The sequence below is a fragment of the Dromiciops gliroides genome, chromosome 4 (assembly GCF_019393635.1).
Source record: "Dromiciops gliroides isolate mDroGli1 chromosome 4, mDroGli1.pri, whole genome shotgun sequence".
Lineage (NCBI taxonomy): Eukaryota > Metazoa > Chordata > Mammalia > Microbiotheria > Microbiotheriidae > Dromiciops > Dromiciops gliroides.
Window position 1 is genome coordinate 96,321,924 of NC_057864.1, and position 19,476 is coordinate 96,341,399.

A 19,476-nucleotide genomic window follows, 5' to 3' on the forward strand; every position below is an offset into this window, starting at 1 on the left:
CCACACAAGACTGCATACCATAACCTTCAAGGGTTTTTGTTTTGTTTTGTGTGGTGATATTGTTGTTGTTTTACAAATCATGACGCAGTAGTCACGCTCAGTAAAACTTATTTTCAGAGTTCTACATAAACTAAATGCACATGTCTGTGTCTTGGAGAAGGGCTCACCCTACCATCAGTACTCTCCCATAGAATCAGGTCAGGATTTTCTCCATGGCTTACTGAATTTTCATATTTTAGCATAACCATAATAATGTGATTTAGAATAAGATACATCGCACTGATTGTGAATAAGGGATGATAGAAACTACTCCTGGGACTGAGATTATAACAGCAAGCAGCCTAATGGAATCTCTCTGAGTTTATCTGTATTTATCCAGAAAATGAAGAGAATACTCATGGCTGTGGACTACAGTGGCATCTGCCGTGTCATGAGGTAGTCTATGTTGCCTTTGATGTGGAAAATTGGGGGCATGCCTTGGTGTTATGCTGTCTTTTCCTAGCAGATTCAGAGGGAGCATTATTTCTGTGGCACACATGATTGTTGCCTGAGAGAGTGGTTAGTGCTTTAATTAAGTTTGGGCTGGCTGGAGGGGAGGGGAAGTAGCAAGTTTACCTTCAGAGTCTTTTTCCTCTCTTCTTTCTTCATCTTAGCCCCAAATCATGATGTTGACTCACCTTCGTTACCCACTGTCCTCATGCTAACAACTAAGTCCCTGGAGTTCCTCCATGAAGTTTCTCACCTAATCTATTCTTCCCAGGAGACACTTACACACTGAAATTATTGCTTCCTCATTACTCCACCCCACCCTCCCAGTTCCTCAACTATATTGTGGGGCATCTTGAGGACTATGGGTTATACATCACTGTATCCTTTTGAGGGGTAAGGACAGCACTTTGCATATGATAAGCACTCAATAAATGCTTGCTGAATGAATGAATGGATTCCAATACTGATCGGCTCTTAGTGAGGAAAGCAATCTGGCAGACTAACTGACAATAATGTCAGGTCCCAGCCCGGCTGGTGATGAGAAGCAATTAATAGGCTTAGAGGGTGACAAGCCTTCTTTGAGGGGGCAAAAGAGTGTGGTCCAAGCCCCGTGTTACAAAAGGGTAAACAGAATCTCAAGGCAAGTTCTAGCCAAAGAGTTCACTGGGAAAAAAAGATTAATTGCAACAGGCAGGAGCTATAAAACAGAGCCTAAGCAGCAATACAAAATCAGCAAAAATCTATGAAGGTGGGGGCGGCTAGGTGGCGCAGTGGATAGAGCACCGGCCCTGGAGTCAGGAGTACCTGAGTTCAAATCCGGCCTCAGACACTTAACACTTACTAGCTGTGGGACCCTGGGCAAGTCACAACCCCAACTGCCTCACTTAAAAAAAAAAAAATCTATGAAGGTAAGTAAAGACAAGAAGCAGTGGACTTTTGTCCCACATGAGACCAGTCTCCTTCCCCACCTAGCAAAGTATCCTTCCATGGGCAGTTTTGCTGTCTGCTTCCAACCTCAAGCCCCATCCCCAACTGGGCCCACTTTGGACCAGAACAAAAAAAATCTCTGACAAAACTAGCTCTCAGGAATATTTGCACTTTGAAGAAAGAACGTACTTTCACAAAGCAATAAGTTAAACCAAAATAATAAATCTCTAATGGCAGAATTTCAGACAGAACAGTAGATGAATAAGTGATGTGTTTAGGGACAGGAGAACAACCCCATAGTCTTTCATAAATCATACAAAATATACCTCCAACTACTCTGCCTATACAATTAAGGTTTCTATTTCCCTATGCCATACTTCTGAGAAGGGATAATATTTGGTGGATAATGGAAAGAATAGTGGACTATGAGGGACAGCTAGGGGGGCATAGTGGATAAAGCACCAGCCCTGGATTCAGGACCTGAGTTCAAATCCGGCCTCAGACACTTGACACTTACTAGCTGTGTAACCCTGGGTACACACACACACACACACACACACACACACACACACAAGAATGGAATAGTGGACTGGAAGTCAGGAAAACGTGGGTTCAGGTTCCATCTTTGATACTTTTTAGTGCTTCTTCATTTCAAAGCTTCAATTTCCTCATTTGTAGAAATAGAATCAATCCAATTTAGACACTACTTTGGATAGCCTGCTACTTTAGTAATGATAGGACTTTGATAAATTTGTATTTTCATGGTTTATGCCTCATTTCATATTTATTAGAACATAGGGTGAGTAAATGGTTTTCTCTTTTGTTACATCTTAAACAAATCTTGTATGATTTTGATATATGAAAAGGACACTTTCACATATTGAAAAGAGCCTTTTAACATAGCATTTTGTTATATCAAATCATAGTTTTTTTTCTATTAAAAATAATCCTGGGGGCAGCTAGGTGGCGCAGTGGATAGAGCACCGGCCCTGGAGTCAGGAGGACCTGAGTTCAAATCCAGCCTCAGACACTTAACACTTACTAGCTGTGTGACCCTGGGCAAGTCACTTAACCCCAATTGCCTCACTAAAAAAAAATAATAATCCTGGTGGCTCTTGCATTCACTATACCTTTCAGGCAATTAAGTGACTATGAAGATGTGGTCTGCTGTAGCATATCATTTGTGAAAGCCTGCCTTTTACCTTCTAATATCTCAGTTAAAGGTAGCTTTTTTTTTTTTTTTTTTTAGTGAGGCAATGGGGGTTAAGTGACTTGCCCAGGGTCACACAGCTAGTAAGTGTTAAGTGTCTGAGGCCGGATTTGAACTCAGGTACTCCTGACTCCAGGGCCGGTGCTCTATCCACTGCGCCACCTAGCTGCCCCTAAAGGTAGCTTTTTTTTGGTGAGGCAATTGGGGTTAAGAGACTTGCCCAGGTTCACACAGCTAGTAAGTGGCAAATGTCTGAGGTCAGATTTGAACTCAGGTCCTCCTGAATCCAGGGCCGGTGCTCTATCCACTGTGCCACCTAGCTGCCCCTTAAGGATAGCTTTAATGTGTGTGTAGAACCCTTCTACATACAACTGCCAAATTGATATTTCTAAAGCACAAGCCTGACTCTGTTACTCTCTTGCTCAAGAAGTTTCAGTGGCTCCCTACTCTATGCAAGATAATGTCAAATAAACAAATATTTGAGGGTACAAAGGAAGAGGAAAAACAATCCCCACCTTCAAGGAACTCAGAATCTAATGGGAAAGACAACGTGCAAACAACTATGTATAAGTTATATATAAACAGGATGAAGTGAAATAATTTTAGATGGAAGGAATTAGTATCAAGTAGGCCAGGAATGGGTTCTTACAGAAGATATGGGCTTTTTAGTTGAGAATTAAAGAAAGTCAGGGAATCCAGAAGGAAAAGATGAGAGAATTTCATGTGTGGGGGTAGCCAGTGAAAATACCTAGTCAAAAGATGGAGTTCCAAGTAGAAGAAAAGGCAAGGAGGCCTGTATCAGTGGATCATAGAGTATGTGGTAGTGAGGTATAAGGAATAAAAGGATGGAAAGAGGAGAAAATCCAATTTATGAAGGACTTTAGAAGCTAAGCAGAGGATCTTTATATTTGGTCCTGGAGGTAATAGAGGGCTGCCAGAATGTGCTGAATTAGTGGGTGACTTGGTTAGTCCTGTGCTTTAGGAAGATCACTTTAATTGTTGAATGGAAGATGGATTGAATGGGGAGTCACTTGAGGCAGGATGACCAACCTGCAAACTGTTGCAATAGTATAGAAGGGAGATGATGGGGGACTACACCAGGGTGATGGGAGAGTTAGAGCAAAAAAGAGTTGGTTCCTTTCATGGGGCATGTAAAACCAAGACCCAAAAGTTCCTTCAGGAACCTTATCTTCTAGTCAACTAGCATTTAATATGTGCCTACAAAGTGCCAGGCACCGTCCTAGAACTGGGGATACAAAGAGAGGCAAAACCAAATAGTTTTGATATCAAGGATCTTTTGGTCTCATGGGAAGATATCATGCAATTAACTGTGCAAACAGGACATGTACAGGATAAAAATCAGAGGGAAGGTCCTGAGATTAAGGAATGGGAAAGGCTTCCTGTAGAAGCTGGGGCTTTAACTGAGACCTGAAGGAAGGCAAGGAAGTTGTGAGGCAGAGAGAGGCAAGGAGGGAGAGCATTCCAGGATGGTGAGAATTCTCAGAGTGCAGAGATGAAATGTGGTGTGAGAGGAACACCATGGAGGCCACTGTCACTGGGCCAGAAAGCACATGGAGGGGAGTTAGGTATTAAACTGTCTAGAAAAGTAGAAAAGGACCAAGTTATAAAGGGCTTTAAAAGTCAACTAGAGGATTTTAGATTTGTTCCTGGAAGTAACAGGGAGTCATTGGAGTTTCTTGAATTATGGGGAAGGTGAAGATGTGGAAGGAGGGGATATGGTTAGATCTTTACTTTAAGAAGATCAGTCTGACAGCCAAGTAAAGGAAGGACATGAGTGGGGAGAGACTTGAAACAGTGGCACCAACCATTAGACTATTTCAATAGTCTAGGCTTGAGATAATGAGTATCTACAGCAGGGAATTGCATTGTCAGAGAAGAGAGGGGCATATATGAGAGATGTTCTGAAGGTAGAAATGATAAGATTTGGAAGCAGATTCAATATGGTGGGAGAGTGGAATGAGAGAGAGAGAGAGAGAGAGAAATTGAAAATGAAACCTAGGTTATGAGCCTGGGTGCCTGGGAGGATAGTGGTCCTCTCTATAGTAATAGAGAAGTTAGCAAAGGGGTAGGATTGGAGGGATTGGGAAGACAATGAATTTGTTTTGGGACATGTTGGGTTCAAAATGTCTAATAATTGGAGATAAAAGACTGAAAGTAAGGAGAGAGGTTAGAACTGGAAAAGTAGATCTGAGATTCATCAGAATAGAGATGATTGAATCCATGGGAACTGAAGGGATCATCAAGTAAAATAATATAACATAATATAATATAATATATGGAAAAGAAAAGTGGGCCAGGATAGAGCTTTGGGGCAAGGTCATGATGTGGATGAAGATTCTATCATAGTAGACAAAGAGAGGCCATACAGGTAGGACAAGAACCAGAGGATAGCATTTTATTTTTGAGGAGAAGAAAAATAGCACATGTGTATGTGCATGCACACACACACACACACACACACACACACACATATATATACACATATATATAAACATACATACACACATATACATATACACATACACAGAGAGAGTTATTGTTGCTGTCATTTTAGTCATGTCTGACTCTTGGTGGCTGGGATTTTCTTGGCAGAGATGCTAGAGTGGTTGGCCATTTCTTTCTCCAGCTCATTTTACAGATGAAGAAACTGAGGCAAACAGGGTTCAGTGACCTGCCCAGGTTCACACAGCTACTAAATGTCTGAGACTGGATTTTAACTCATATCTTCCTGACTCCAGGCCCATTGGTCTATCCACACACACACACACACACACACACACACACACACACACACATACACACACGCAAATTTGTACAAAGTAAAGTTGTGAAAGAGTATGACAACAGAAGGAAGGGACTATCGATAAATCTAAGGGATTATGAAATAATGGTCAAGAAGGGAAGTTCTCACATAAACTGCTCACAAGTCAGCCCCCAGGGATTTAAAAGAGCTTCATAAGGTGTCCATAAATTGTAAAACTTCTTTATGGTAAGCAAAGATAGTGTTGAATTTATTTGCCATCCCTGAAAAAAGTAAAATGTGAGGTAGAAGGAAAGTATAGAGTGTATAGACTGGCTCTTGGTCTTCTGTAATCAAATTAGGGATTAGAGTAGGCCTGGGGTCAAACTGTTTCTACAGTAGGTGGCAGGGTGTATTTGAGGTCAGCTGCACCTCAGGACTCACTGTATTATTTTGCTGATTATCTCAGGTTTAGAGTCACATTGCTGAGGAGGATCTTTGTTCCTAGACTGGTGGCCAGTGTGGATTGCAAAGCACTTTCTCCTCAATCTTTGCATCTCACAGTCTTTAGCTTCTGCCAAGGCTCAACTCAATGTTTCCTGCTTCACAAGGCCTATTCCAATGGCCACAGTTGCTAATGCCACCCACTACCTCCATCACTTTTTATTTACTTTGTATTCCATAAGTACTTTTCTATGTGCTTGTTATTTTCCTCCAACTGCAAGAAAGCTCCTTGAGGGCAGGAACTATTTTGTTTCTATCAAAGGATTTCTGAGTCTGGAGTCAGGAAGTTCTGAGTTCAAATCCTGCCTCAGACATTTACTAGCTCTATGACCCCTGGGCAAGTCACTTAATTTCTTATTGGCCCCAGATTGCTCAATTAAAAGAGAGAGAGAGAGAGAGAGAGAGAGAGAGAGAGAGAGAGAGAGAGAGAGAGAGAGAGAGAGAAATGATAACAGCATTTATCTCACAGGATTGTTGTGAGATCAAATGAGATAATATTTGTGAAAGCACTTAGCACAGTGAGAGACACAAAGTCAGTGCTATATAAACATTTATTTCCTTATTCATTCTTTGCCTTCCAAGGACTTAACACAGTGACTGACACATAATAGGCACTTAATAGTTGTCTGTTGAATGAATTGTCTAATGCTAGGATCACATATGAAATCTTTCTGCCATGGTAGAACCTTGACGTCTATTCAACTAGCATTTGAGAACCCAGAACTTTACATATTACACAAAGAGGCATCAGAGGAGGGCTTTGTGGCAGTTCTCACAAGTAGTTATCACTTATTAAGTGTTCAAAGTGAATTTAATTGGTTTAGACCCACATGATCAATGATCCTAAGTTGACTTCCTGCTCCAGAAGTCCTTTCCTTTAAAACCAATATTTACTCCTATGGTTAGATACCACGGGAAGCCATTATCTCAGAGAATCAACATTGTTAGTGACCCAACAGACAATGGAAGTATATTGAGTATGTTAGCTGAATCACATTATCAGTGATAATTTTAATATGAGAAATGACAAATCACCAAGGACATGCATGATGAAAAAAGGTGGGGTGGCAATGTAATATTAGAATACAAGAGGTAGACAGCCCAAATTCTAGCACAGTATCTTCCAAATAGCCAAAGAATGAGAAGAAAACCTCCAAACAAATCCTCTATGGAGAATTTTGTAGGACAAGGACAAAGATGATAAAGGATGGGAAGTCAAGAAGGGATTGCACTCTGCCCTGATGAACAAAGTTTAACCACTGAGAAAAATCTAAATGTAAGTACTTTGGTAGGTAGACTTAGAAGGCTTTTATCATATTTAAATTCATTCTTGAGGTTCCAAATAATTGGGAGGTTCCTGTGTGGCAGGATATGTGTCTGTAGATATTGCAGTATAGTGGGCTTATGATTAAATGCTGACAATACTAATACCGTAGGCTTACAGAAATTAGCCTCAGGAAGCTGATATATCCATTCTGATAATAACTTAGTTGGAGAAAATCATGAAGAGATTCAACAGTTGTAATGTCCATTGAACTTGTGTCATTATTGTACTGAATATTTAAAGCTAAAGATTACTATGGAGAACTGTTGATCAATTATTTTAATATAAAATGTATGTTATTATATGCATATGATTCATAGATAGTCATCAGTTCAAACACCAATGTAATATTTTATTATAAACCTGTAATTATTAATATTGAATAATTCCACTATTTTATGATCTTTTTTGTTGGCTAACACTTCAAGATATTGTTTTCAATTATTTGACTTACATACTTATTTTGTAGTAGAAAATAAACATTTGAATTAATATAATATTTTGGTTCTGAGACAAAGGCTAAATACGGTTTTTATTTTTAAGTAAATAAATATGGGCTTCAGACTTTTATCTTTTAAAAATATAGGCTGTAGTTACATTTTCATTTCACATGAATTATGTAATCATCAGAAATTAATGGTTCCTAACAGAAAGGTCAAAATAATTACTCCCATTGGTCAAAAAACTAGCACAAAAAAAGAGATAGAAATGTAAAGAACATGATTGGATTGTTTTTAATGTTTTTAGATATTAGGAAATCATAAGTAGGTTGTTTGGATTAAATTCAATTTGGCAGACATAATTTGCTGGCATGTGAGTTAGTTTTGTCTTCCAGTTTCTAATATGCTCAAAGTATTTTTTTTTGAGTCACTGTGCAGATAGCTTTTTAAAATGTAAAGACCTATTTGAAAGTGGTATAAGCTTAAATTCCACATTCATGGATAGCTCTTTTTAAGTCTCCCTCTCACTCATTCTCTCCCTCTTTCTCTTCCTATCCCTGTATTCTATTCTCTTTGTCTTTGTCTCTCTGTGTCTGTCTCTCTGTTTGTGTCTTTGTCTCTCCATCTCTCTGTCTCTGTGTGTGTCCCTATTTCTGTCTCTCTCCCCTCCCCCTGGACCAGATCTAAGCATACCTTTTACATGAAAGGACCATGATATAGTGGCAAAAGCAATGAATTGGAAGTTACAAGACATACATTGAATTCAAAGCTCTGCTCCCTTCTACTTTTACGATCTAGTCAAATCATGTCACCTCAGGTTCCTCATGCATAGAATGAAGAAGTAGAACTAGGTGATCCCAAATGATTCTAAATGAAAATTCCTATGATTTGATGAAATTTTGGAGAAAGTTTCATTTCATGGTTCTCAATTGGATCAGTTTTGACAATGGCTCTGCCTTGACTTGAATTTCCACACAACTTCCCCTTTTTTAATGTTGCTGTAGAAATAGGGATAATGTCAGGTCAAAACCTGAGAATCACACTGACCTTTGTGAAATCAATGGCACTGACTCTGCTTTTAACTCCAGAGAATCCAAATAGAGGGTCCCAGCACCGTGAAACCAGTGAAAGATTTTTGCTGCCCCTGTCCTATTACATTTAGGATTGCTTACTTTCAGTACCAATGAGGCAATGTGGTATAGAGAATGCAGCTTTTTACTTAGGAAGACCAAGGTTCAAATCCTCTGTCTGATGCTTACTAGCTAAGTGATCTTTATCAAGTTACTTTATATTTATGCAACCTTATCTGTAAAAGGAGTTAGATTAGATGTCCTCTTAAGGCACTTCCATCTTTAAAGCTTTAATCCTGTGATGTTCTTTATCATTAACCATCTCGTCAGAAAAGGTCAATTTCACACTGACCTTGCTACCAAGTTATGACAAAGATGCTCCCCAAGTTACAAGTTGGATCATGTCTTGATTTGGTATTCAGCACGTGCCATATCATGTGGCAACCAGGCATCTGTGAGAGTCCCTTTCATGTCTCTAGACAACATAGAGGGCCCAATTCAGTTCTCATGATTCAAAGAAGGTCCCTGACAAGATCCCCTGGAGAAAAGAAACGGTAAAGATCAGAGATTTGGAGTCAACACTCTCCCTTTCCCAAAAGGTCATAAGGTTCTTATTTCTAGCCTAAAAGTCCAAAAGAGTGTTCCATGACCTAGTACTCTAATAGCAAGTATTTTCTTTTCCATTTGCAAGTTCAGAACTGCCTGGCTCTTCAAGAAGCCATCCTGTAGCACTGAAGAGTATGGCAAGGGTTAATTTATAACTTCTCCTCATGTCTTATATTTAATAGCACCTGATGTGACTATGGCTCTCCATTTACAGATGAAGAAACTGAAGTCTTGGGTAGTGAGGTGATCTGCTCATAGTCCCACAGATAATAGATAGCAACGCCAAGAATTCAAGTTGGATTTTTATAATCTAAACCTAGTATTTTATATTCTATTCTTATTCTTAACCAGGTTTCATGTTGGGGGAAGAAGAAGAAGGCACTCAGTCTCAAAGGTACCAAGAAAGAAAACCAAACAGCCTGATAAAATAAGTCAAAGATGTAATTAATAGTGGTTAATATTCTTGTGTTGTACATAACTGAATGACTGAATGGCAACAACAAAATGTTCTTGCCAGTATACCTTAGAATCATTCATTACTGTGGGTTTTGGGATTTTTCATTTATATGATATTAGAAGAATGAAATAACCTCCCTTTGTTGTTACTGCTATAGCCTGTTTTTTGTTTGGTTTGTTTGGTTTTGCTCTTTCTTCTTTTTTTAAATGTGCAACAAAAACTTTTTTTTAGCATTTGGCTCAGCTGTTACTGAACCTGGTCATCTCAAAACTTAATATTAAGGCTTAACAGAGCTCTAAGTGCAAAACAATGCTTTCATTGGCAATTTCTGACTTCATAGTAAAGTCAAAAATTAGCAACAATCCCTAAAATTCCCGAGTAACCAAGTGCACAACTCATTCAACGCAGCACTTCCATGTACTCATGCTCTCGTCAATGTGTGTACCATCCTCAGAGCTACAGATCAATCAGAAGCAACTGTGGGGTCATAGGATAACAGATTTACAGCTGGAATAGATCTTATCAGGCATTAAGTCCACCAAAGAGGGAACCAAAGTCAAGAGAGGCTGATTGCTATGGATCCCACAGATATCAAACATCAGATGAACTAAGTCTTCCTGACCCTAAGGCCAGTGGCATCATGTTGCTTCATCCTATTTCTTCTCATCCTGTACAAATCTTGTCTATGCCTTAATATAAATCTTCTCTAGAAAACCTACCAAATGCAGTAGAGGCCTTTGTCTAGAACTTTTAACCTCCCCTGGTATCAATGCAGCCTTACAGTTATTCATCTGTTAACTGTTTGTATGACCAAATGATTGGCATAATCAACCAGGCCTTTATCAAATATCTGGGATGTTACAGGTACTGCAGTAGGTGCTAGTTATTAAAAACAAAAAAGGACATAGTACCTGACCTTAAGGAACTTTATGCTTTGAGAGAAATGAATATATATATATATATGTGTGTGTGTGTGTGTGTGTGTGTGTGTGTGTGTGTGTGTGTGTGTGTGTGTATAGATATATAGAGATAGATATATAGGTACACATATATACATACACACATATATGTACACACACCCACAGAGGGGAGGAGGGGGAACAGAGACAGAGACAAAATATATAGGTGACAGGTGGGGAGGAAGCACTAGCTGCTTTGGGAATCATAAAAGACCTCATGCAGGAGGTAGCATTTGAGCTGAATTTTGATGCAAACTAGGTAAGGGAAGGGGGTGCATTCCAGGCTATGGTGGGGGGGCAGGGGACAGAGTACAATGCTTATGCATTGTCACAGAGAAAAGAAATGTCCTGTCTGTTCTGTATACGTAATAGAAAGCAAGCAGTTTGGTTGGACTAGAGAGTGTGTGAATGTATAATAAACCTGGAAGAGTAGGTTGTAAGTAGGTAGTTTATGCCAAATAGAGAAGTTTTATTTTATTTTCAAGATAATTGGGAACCAGTTGAGTTAATTGAGTAAGAGTGTTCTATGATGAGCATATGATCAGGAATATGCTTTAGGTATATGGCTTTGGGATCTCGGGAAATAATAGGTAGGAGAGGGGACAGCTAGGTGGCACAGTGGATAAAGCACCGGCCCTAGATTCGGGAGTACCTGAGGTCAAATCTGGCCTCAGACACTTGACACTTACTAGCTGTGTGACCCTGGGCAAGTCACTTATATCCCTGCCAAAAAAAAATAGGTAGGAGACTGGAGAGACCTGAGGCATGGAGACAAATTAAGAGGCTATCATCACACTGGTCAGGCAAATGCTGATGAAGACCTGAACTAGGGAGGTGGCCATGTAAGTACAGAGAAATGGACTTTCAAAGGAGATATTGTAGAGGTAGAATCAACAAGAGATGGTCTTTGAGTAGCTGTTATACACAAGAGAGACATCCATTTCAAAATGTCCTGAGGGCACTTGGTGATATGGGAGGGAAGATCATGAGATAAATCAGGCTGTATATATAAGTCTGAAAGTCATCTATGTAGAAAATAGCTGCTGTTGCAATTGTACACTTCCTGAATGATATATTTTGCTATACTTTGGCAAGTCATCATTAATCATATCCTGTAGACTTCTTCTGCCCAATATGCATTTCTCAGTTGCTCTTTTGATCACCCTCCATCTTGATTCTTTATACCATTGTGGTGTTCTATGATTCTCAATGACATTGAATCACTAAATAAATATTTGGGTTAAAAAGATGGAATTTTATGTAAGAAGACAGTTTGCCTACTTATCTGTAGAACACTGCACTAAGAGTTATGAAGAAATATGAAAATTTATATAAGGTCCATATTTTCATGGAGTTTAAAATCTAATACAGAATTATCAATGATGTACATATAACTATTTCTATAATGGCAAAAATAAGCAATAATACACAACTATTTTAAAGATTTACAAAGCAAATTACTCATTTATATAATGCTCTAAAGTTTGCAAAGCACTCTTCTCCACAGCCCTGGGAAATAAATAATGCAAGTATCATTATCCTAACTTTTCAGAGGAAGAAACTGAGTGATTTGTCCTTTAAGAATCAGAGATATATCTCTGTTCCACTCAGTAAAGTGTTAGATGTTATTAAGACATCTAATCACTCCCCTTAACTCACAACTTATCTAAAGCATATGAATTCTATGTCTTCACCTAATTTGATACCTATTTCTTTTTTGTTCTAGCTTAAATAACCAGTTTCTGGTAGCAAATTTGTTTTAGCTAAGCTTGTCATGGGTAGTCTAATTCTAGGGAGGGAAAACAAGAATCAGATGAAAATAAGGGTCCTTAGAGCAAGAAGTATCTAAATCATACTGAATGTAGAGTGGGCCAATATTGTCAGAACATAAGAACTTGAACAGACAAAACCACAGGAAATAACCTTCTTGGCTACCTCTTACATAGTTTGTTGAAATCTGTGACAATTGAACTTTTAAACCTCTAGCTTTAGGCTTCTGCTTTTGTGAGGCTATAAGAAAACTTTCTGAGTTATTGCCGTCTAAATTCCTTCCCACCTACAGTCAAAATGCCTCCTTTCTGTGCCTGAAATTCCACGATGTCAATCATATGAAGGAAGAATGAACAAAATCAGCCAAACTGATTTTTTCTGAATATTCAGATGCAGTACTTCCTATAGATAAAGTTTTTGGTTATTAACTAAGATGTCCATTTTTCAACTGCAATTTTTTTATACCATGTGGTGAAAATGAGTAGGAATGGGGCAGCTAGGTGGCACAGTGGATAAAGCACCCAGCCCTGGATTCAGGAGTACCTGAGTTCAAATCGGGACTCAGAGACTTGACACTTACTAGCTGTGTGACCCTGGGCAAGTCACTTAACCCCCACTGCCCTGCAAAAAAAAAAGAAAGAAAGAAAGAAAGAGAAAATGAGTAGGAATAAGTTAGTAAAATATTTTAGAAGGAGGAAGACACATGGGTTATTGCTTTCACTGGTCACCTAGCATTCTGTTCAAATTGTAAAAGTACTAGAGTTTTATTTGATGAAAGACATCCCAAATTTTGTTACTGTCTTATGAATGAAGATAGACACAGAAAATAAATTTGTAGAAACTAGTCACTATATATAATGTACCTTATTAATAGGAGATTGGCAGAAAAACTAATGTAAATTTCAGCCAAGGGAAAATCTGCACCAGTGCAAATATGACAAAAATTTCTGGATGTTAAACCTATCTACATGAGTATTTAGCTCTTTTATTATTGTATGTTTGTAGTAGATTCCCTATTTCTAGCCAGGAAAATAAAGTTTAAATGAAATTATTCTGAGAAAAAAGAGAAAAGATGAGTAAATTTTTAACTTTGAAGGTCAAAAGTCATTCATTCAACAAGCATTTATTAAATATTATACTACATTAGAAACAATGAGTGAATATGAAAATCAGCAAGACACACTTCTGATCTCAAGGTTGTAAAATAAATGCAAAACCACCAGAGTATATTAAATGACTAAGTAGATTATAGATTCATGATAGAGGCGCAAAAAAAGAGCCATAAGAGAGTAAGGAGGAATTTAGTTGAATTCAACAAATACTTATTAGATCTCTATTATCCCCAAGGCTCTTTGACTGCAAAGACAAAAACAAAAAGAAAAAAAATATATGATCTATACCCTCAAGAAGCCTACATTTTACTATATAATAAAACCATGAAAACAGATGAAAAAGTTTTAAAAAATGAGAATGAAGAGATCACAAACAAATAGGGAGCACCAAGAAAGGCACTGGAAAAGAGGTGACATTTAACTCAGCCTCAGCAGCATCAAAGTGTTGGTTTCCATGTTTACTATGTAGATCCTTAATACTGTCAGCATTGACACAGAATGTAACCCTTCCATTCCTTCTCATTCTGTACAATACTTGGTAATGTTTCTGATGAATATTTCCATAAAGAATTTACACAATGCCTTGGTGCCTTCCTTTAATTCTTTAAATATTTCAGGGGTCAGCAAGGGGTGATAATTTCCCAACTGGATTATCCTTTTGTTTTTATCTCTCAATCTCACAATGTAACTAGAAGCATACCTTCTTAATAATCCTACTATTACCACATCAGTCTTGGTAATAAACCATAGCCTACTTAAGCCCACAATGCATCTTTTCAATCTTGTCATTTTAATTTTTAAATGATTGTATTTCATGATTCATAGCTACACAGCATCACTTAGAGAATATTGGTGTTAGAAAAAGATACAATGGAGAAAGCCTTGGGTTTGTCCTATTTGAATCCAAGTTCTATTCCTTACCACCTCTGATGACAAATCACTTCATCTCTGTTTCAATTTCTCTGTTTCTAGGCTAAAGGGACTGGTAATATTCAGTTATTTTTTTTTGGTAATTTGATAGGGATAATATTGAATAAGTAAGTTGATATATGAAGTATTGACATTTTTTAAATTTTTATTCATCCTACTTGTGAGCAATGAATATTTCCCCAATTATTTTGGCCTGTCTTTATTGCTATGAACAATTGTTTTTACTTGTATTTATTTTTTTTTACCTATTTGTTTTGGGGAGGCAATCAGGGTTAAATGACTTGTCCAGGGTCACACAGCTAGTAATCTGGCCTCTGTCTGAAGCCTGATTTGAACACAAGTCTTTCTGATTCTAAGGCTGATTTTCAATGCACTGTGCCTCCTAGTTTTCCCTGTAATTATATTCACATAGTTCTTCCACATACCTTGTAAAGTACACTCATAAGTATTTTATACATTCTGAAGTAATTGTAAATGTTATCTAGCTCTTCTTGCTGATTTTTATTGATATCATATGGAGGGGAAAAGGTCAAGAATCTCAAGAAAAAAATGAAAAGAAATAGGAACTAATGGTGTTAGCAGTGCTAGGTCAAAAAACTATACTTCAAAATATACTTCAGTTATTATATTTTAAATTAGCATTATTCAATCAAACAATGGAATAAATGAGGTATTCTATACACAGGGAAAGCAAATGTATTCATTACTTTAGTATTCAATAAACATAAACACCCTGTTATGATAAAGATTCAGTATTTAACATAAACTACTGGAAAATTTGGGTAGCAACATGGAAAAAATAAGATTCCAATCAACACCTTTTACTTCATATAAGGATAAGTTCCAAATAGATATATAACCTGAATATAAAAAATCACATCTTAAACAAATTAGAAAAAGTAGGGGGAAATGAACCTATCAGATGTATGGATAGAAGAAAAGTTTGTGACCAAAAATAAAAATATAGAGGGTCATAGAAGATAAAATTAATAATTTTGATTGAATAAAATTAAAATGTTTTTACACAAATCTAATAACTCAACATTTAAAAAGGAAACAATTGTCTGGGGGAAGAAATCTTTATAGCAAGTTACTCTGAGAAAGTCTAATTTCCAAAATATATTAAGAAAATGATTCAAATTTATAAAAAAAAAAAAGAAATTCCCCAATTGGTCAATGGTCTAAGGACATGAATAGGCAGTTTTCAAGGGGAGAAATGCAGGCTGTTTATGGATATGTAATAAAAAATGTTCTAAATCACAACTATTTAAAGAAATACAAATTAAAGCAATTCCAAGATTCTTCCTCACATCTATCATAGTATCTAAGAAGATGAGAAATGAAAATGAAAAATATTGGAGGAGCTGTGGGTGATGGTAGACCGTTGGTTATAACCATTCTGGAAAACAATTTGAACTTATACACAAGAATTTACTAAATGGTATGTGCCCTTTGACCTTTTACCTTAGCAATAAGAAATAAGTTGGGGTGGGGATAGGGGTGAGGCGTTTATCTTGAAAATTGATTCCTAACTGCCTTTATTTTAAAAATATCTTGTATTTTTCAATAAACATAAATCTATATTCTCTACATCCTAACCCCTCTCCTCCACTACTGCATGGGAAAAGAAGGAAGGAAGGAGGAAAGGAAGGAAGGAAAGAAAGAGAAAGACAGAAAGAAACCTTGCAGCAAATCTGCTAAGACAATCAAAAGAAATTCCCATAGTTGATATTTGCAAAAAAAAAATGCATCTTGAACCAATAGCCTCTCTTTGAAGAGATGGTTAACATGATTCATCCAGCTTTCTGGACTTGTGGTTGGTCATTGAGTTGATCAATTTTTTTAAGTTTTACAAAATTGTTTCTATTCACAATGTTGACATTATAGATTGTTCTTTTTTCTGCTTACTTCACCTGACATGTTTTTTTCTGAAACAACCCATTTCATCTTTCTTATTGTACTATAATATTCCTTTGCATTTATATAGTTATATGTTCAGAAATTACCCCAATTGGTGTCTTTAAAATTGTGTCACCACCAACAAATTTATGCTCTTCCTGATTTCATCTTTTTAAGCGACAATGACTCTTGGACATTGATATCGTAGACTCCAAATTTGGTTGTTCCACCCGGTAAAAATAAAGTGCTATTTCAAAAATACTGGCAGATCTATTCCATTTCACATCTGTTTGTTGCTTCTGATTTCACCACAAAGTTGAATGTCAAGCCAAGATCCCTGAAAGGATTTTCTCAATCCTTATCTGTTTTCTCTGTTTTGTGAGTTAATGGTGTTTGTTTCATCTTCTCAATAGTGGTTCAACAATTAACTTATATTCTAAACAAGTGTTGCCCTTGACTGGCATATAGTTCTCCCTCATAATGAAATCTGAAATATTCTTGGCTAAGGATTTTTCTTTGCTCTTTTGCCCTTTTTATTACTTAAAATTCCCTAACAAATCATGGTGACAGTGTCTTTGTATTTACCCCTTTCAATTTTGGGGGGGTAATGAATTGTTTAAATAGATTGTGTTATAATCAATGAAATTATACATTGTACTTTCCATTATTTATCTTTTATTATAATTTAGTTCTTACTTTGATGTCTAATCTAACCTGTCAATCATTTGCACACCAACCTTGGATTATGAAATTATTACTTGTATAAATTTATTTATGGTATCCTTCAGTATTTTTCACATACATCACCTTTTATATCTCTGTAGAATAAAATATCCATTATGAACAGAAAGTATGAGATATCTAAGTAATCCAGACACAACATTTAATTTTTACTTAATTTCTACCTTTGAGCCTTAATCTCTAATATAATTTTTACCCTCCTCATACCCATTTTCTTTTTGTAAAATGAATTTTGTTAATCTATTTGGATTACCAAACAAATAAATTAAGATTCATGACTCCTAGATAAATGAAACTCATAGGATCAATATCAGATACCACAGTAAAAGAAGGAAATTATTTTGACCAAGGAAGACTTTTTATGCCGCAAAAATCTAGCTATTAATTCTTTGTTTCCTCAGATATAAAAATATACTCACCCAAGGAAATGTAGTTTCCTGTCAGCCTACTATGGTCTATGCATTTGCTTAGTTAGTTCACATGTGAGGTTTAAAGGGTTAGATAACTTTCATTCTATTTTCTGACTTACCTTTGGGTCTTCTGTGTGTTACTAGCTTTTCTTTCTGTTATTCCCCCTCTCTCTTTTCAAATAACTATCTTAATCTCAAACTCTTCATATAAAGAAAGAATTCCAGTAAGTACACTTGCGGGTGGTCTTCTGAATCCTGTGATCACAGAAAGTTGTTCTGAGAAGTGGAATTTACTATATATTTCTAGTTGGTTATTTTTAATAGGCAGTCCTCATTGTCTATTAAGATCTTCAATTATGAGAGTTGCTAGGCCCACCAGATATCTCAGTGCATGTGATCTCTGTCAACATAATCGATTCTGATCCGTCTCTCAACTCTTGGGTGGTCGAAAATTGAGATAATTCATTAAACCCTTTGAAAAGCATCTGCCATCCACATTTTTTTCCTTCGATGAAAAAAATTATTTTATGCTTTACTTGAGGGAAGTTAATACCCCAAAGGGTCTACATCAGCATCATGTCTTGCATTAGGAGATGCCATATTTGATACTTGGCTACTCAAATGCAGTCTCCTTTAGTAACTTATGAAAATTTAAATTAAATTAGATTAATAATTTAGGAAGAAAGTTCTTTCAGTAAATTTTAAAAGGCAAGAGGGTTTTTTTTTACAATAATGAGTGCAAATGCTAATTAAAATTATAATTTTCCAATTTAGAAAAAAAAAACCCTTAAAAATATTTGCTTTAAATATTACCAGGAGTACCAGGAAAAGAGATTCCTTCTTCAATACTAGAGAGTGGCAACAATGTGTGACAGTGGGAATCTGTAATAAAAACTAGGAAGTACCATGGTATAATTTAAAGTTCACTAGTCTAGCAATGAGAAAAACTAGGATCTAGTCTAGCCTCTGAATCTAGCTAACATCATGACCTCAGGCAAGTGATTTTATCTTTTAAGTATCAGTGTTATCTTTTGTCAGATTATTTATTGGATTAGGTACCCCATAAGATTCTTCCTAGGTACATTATTCTTTATTTCTGAAGAAGGCATTGTTCGCCACAAATATTCAGATTTTTACCCAAGATCTATAATTAATTTATATTTCAACTCCTTTCAAAGTGAGAATAGTAATAGCATCCAGCTATTTTCTCTGAGTTAGATATGTGCGTGTGTTTGTGTGTGTATTTGCACATATATTTTAGGAGACAGGGGAGACTAAAGATGTAACTTCATTTGTGTAGGGAAATCCTCATTTGTGAGGAAATTAGATAGATAGTACTTGAGATAGACCTCTGTACCTGTTGTCATTATGACCTGAGTTCAAATTTGACTTCAGAAACTTAAAAGCTGTGTGACCCTGGGTTAGTCACTTAACCAACTCTATCCTCAGTTTCCTCATATGGAAAATCTAATCTAAACCAACAACATTTATTAAGTGCTTACTATGTACCAGGTACTGTGATAAGCTCTGGAAATATAATTAAGAAAAAGAAAGATAGTTCTTACTTTCCAGGAGTTTACAATCTAATTGGGGAAGACAACACACAAAAAGAGGCAGGAAAGAGAGTTTAGGAGGCATCTTGTTTCATGGAGCTGAAACTAGACAAAGTAGCAGTTTGAGTGGAGTGAACGAAAAATTCCAGTTTCTATAGTATAAAGGAAGGCATTGGGAGGAATTTGGTACTCTACTCTCCAGTCCTCCAATTAGATGGAAATAATAATAACAGTCTCCCAGGCTTGTTGTGAGGATAAAATATGATACTATTTGTAATGCACTTTGCATACCTTAAAGTGCTATGTAAATACTA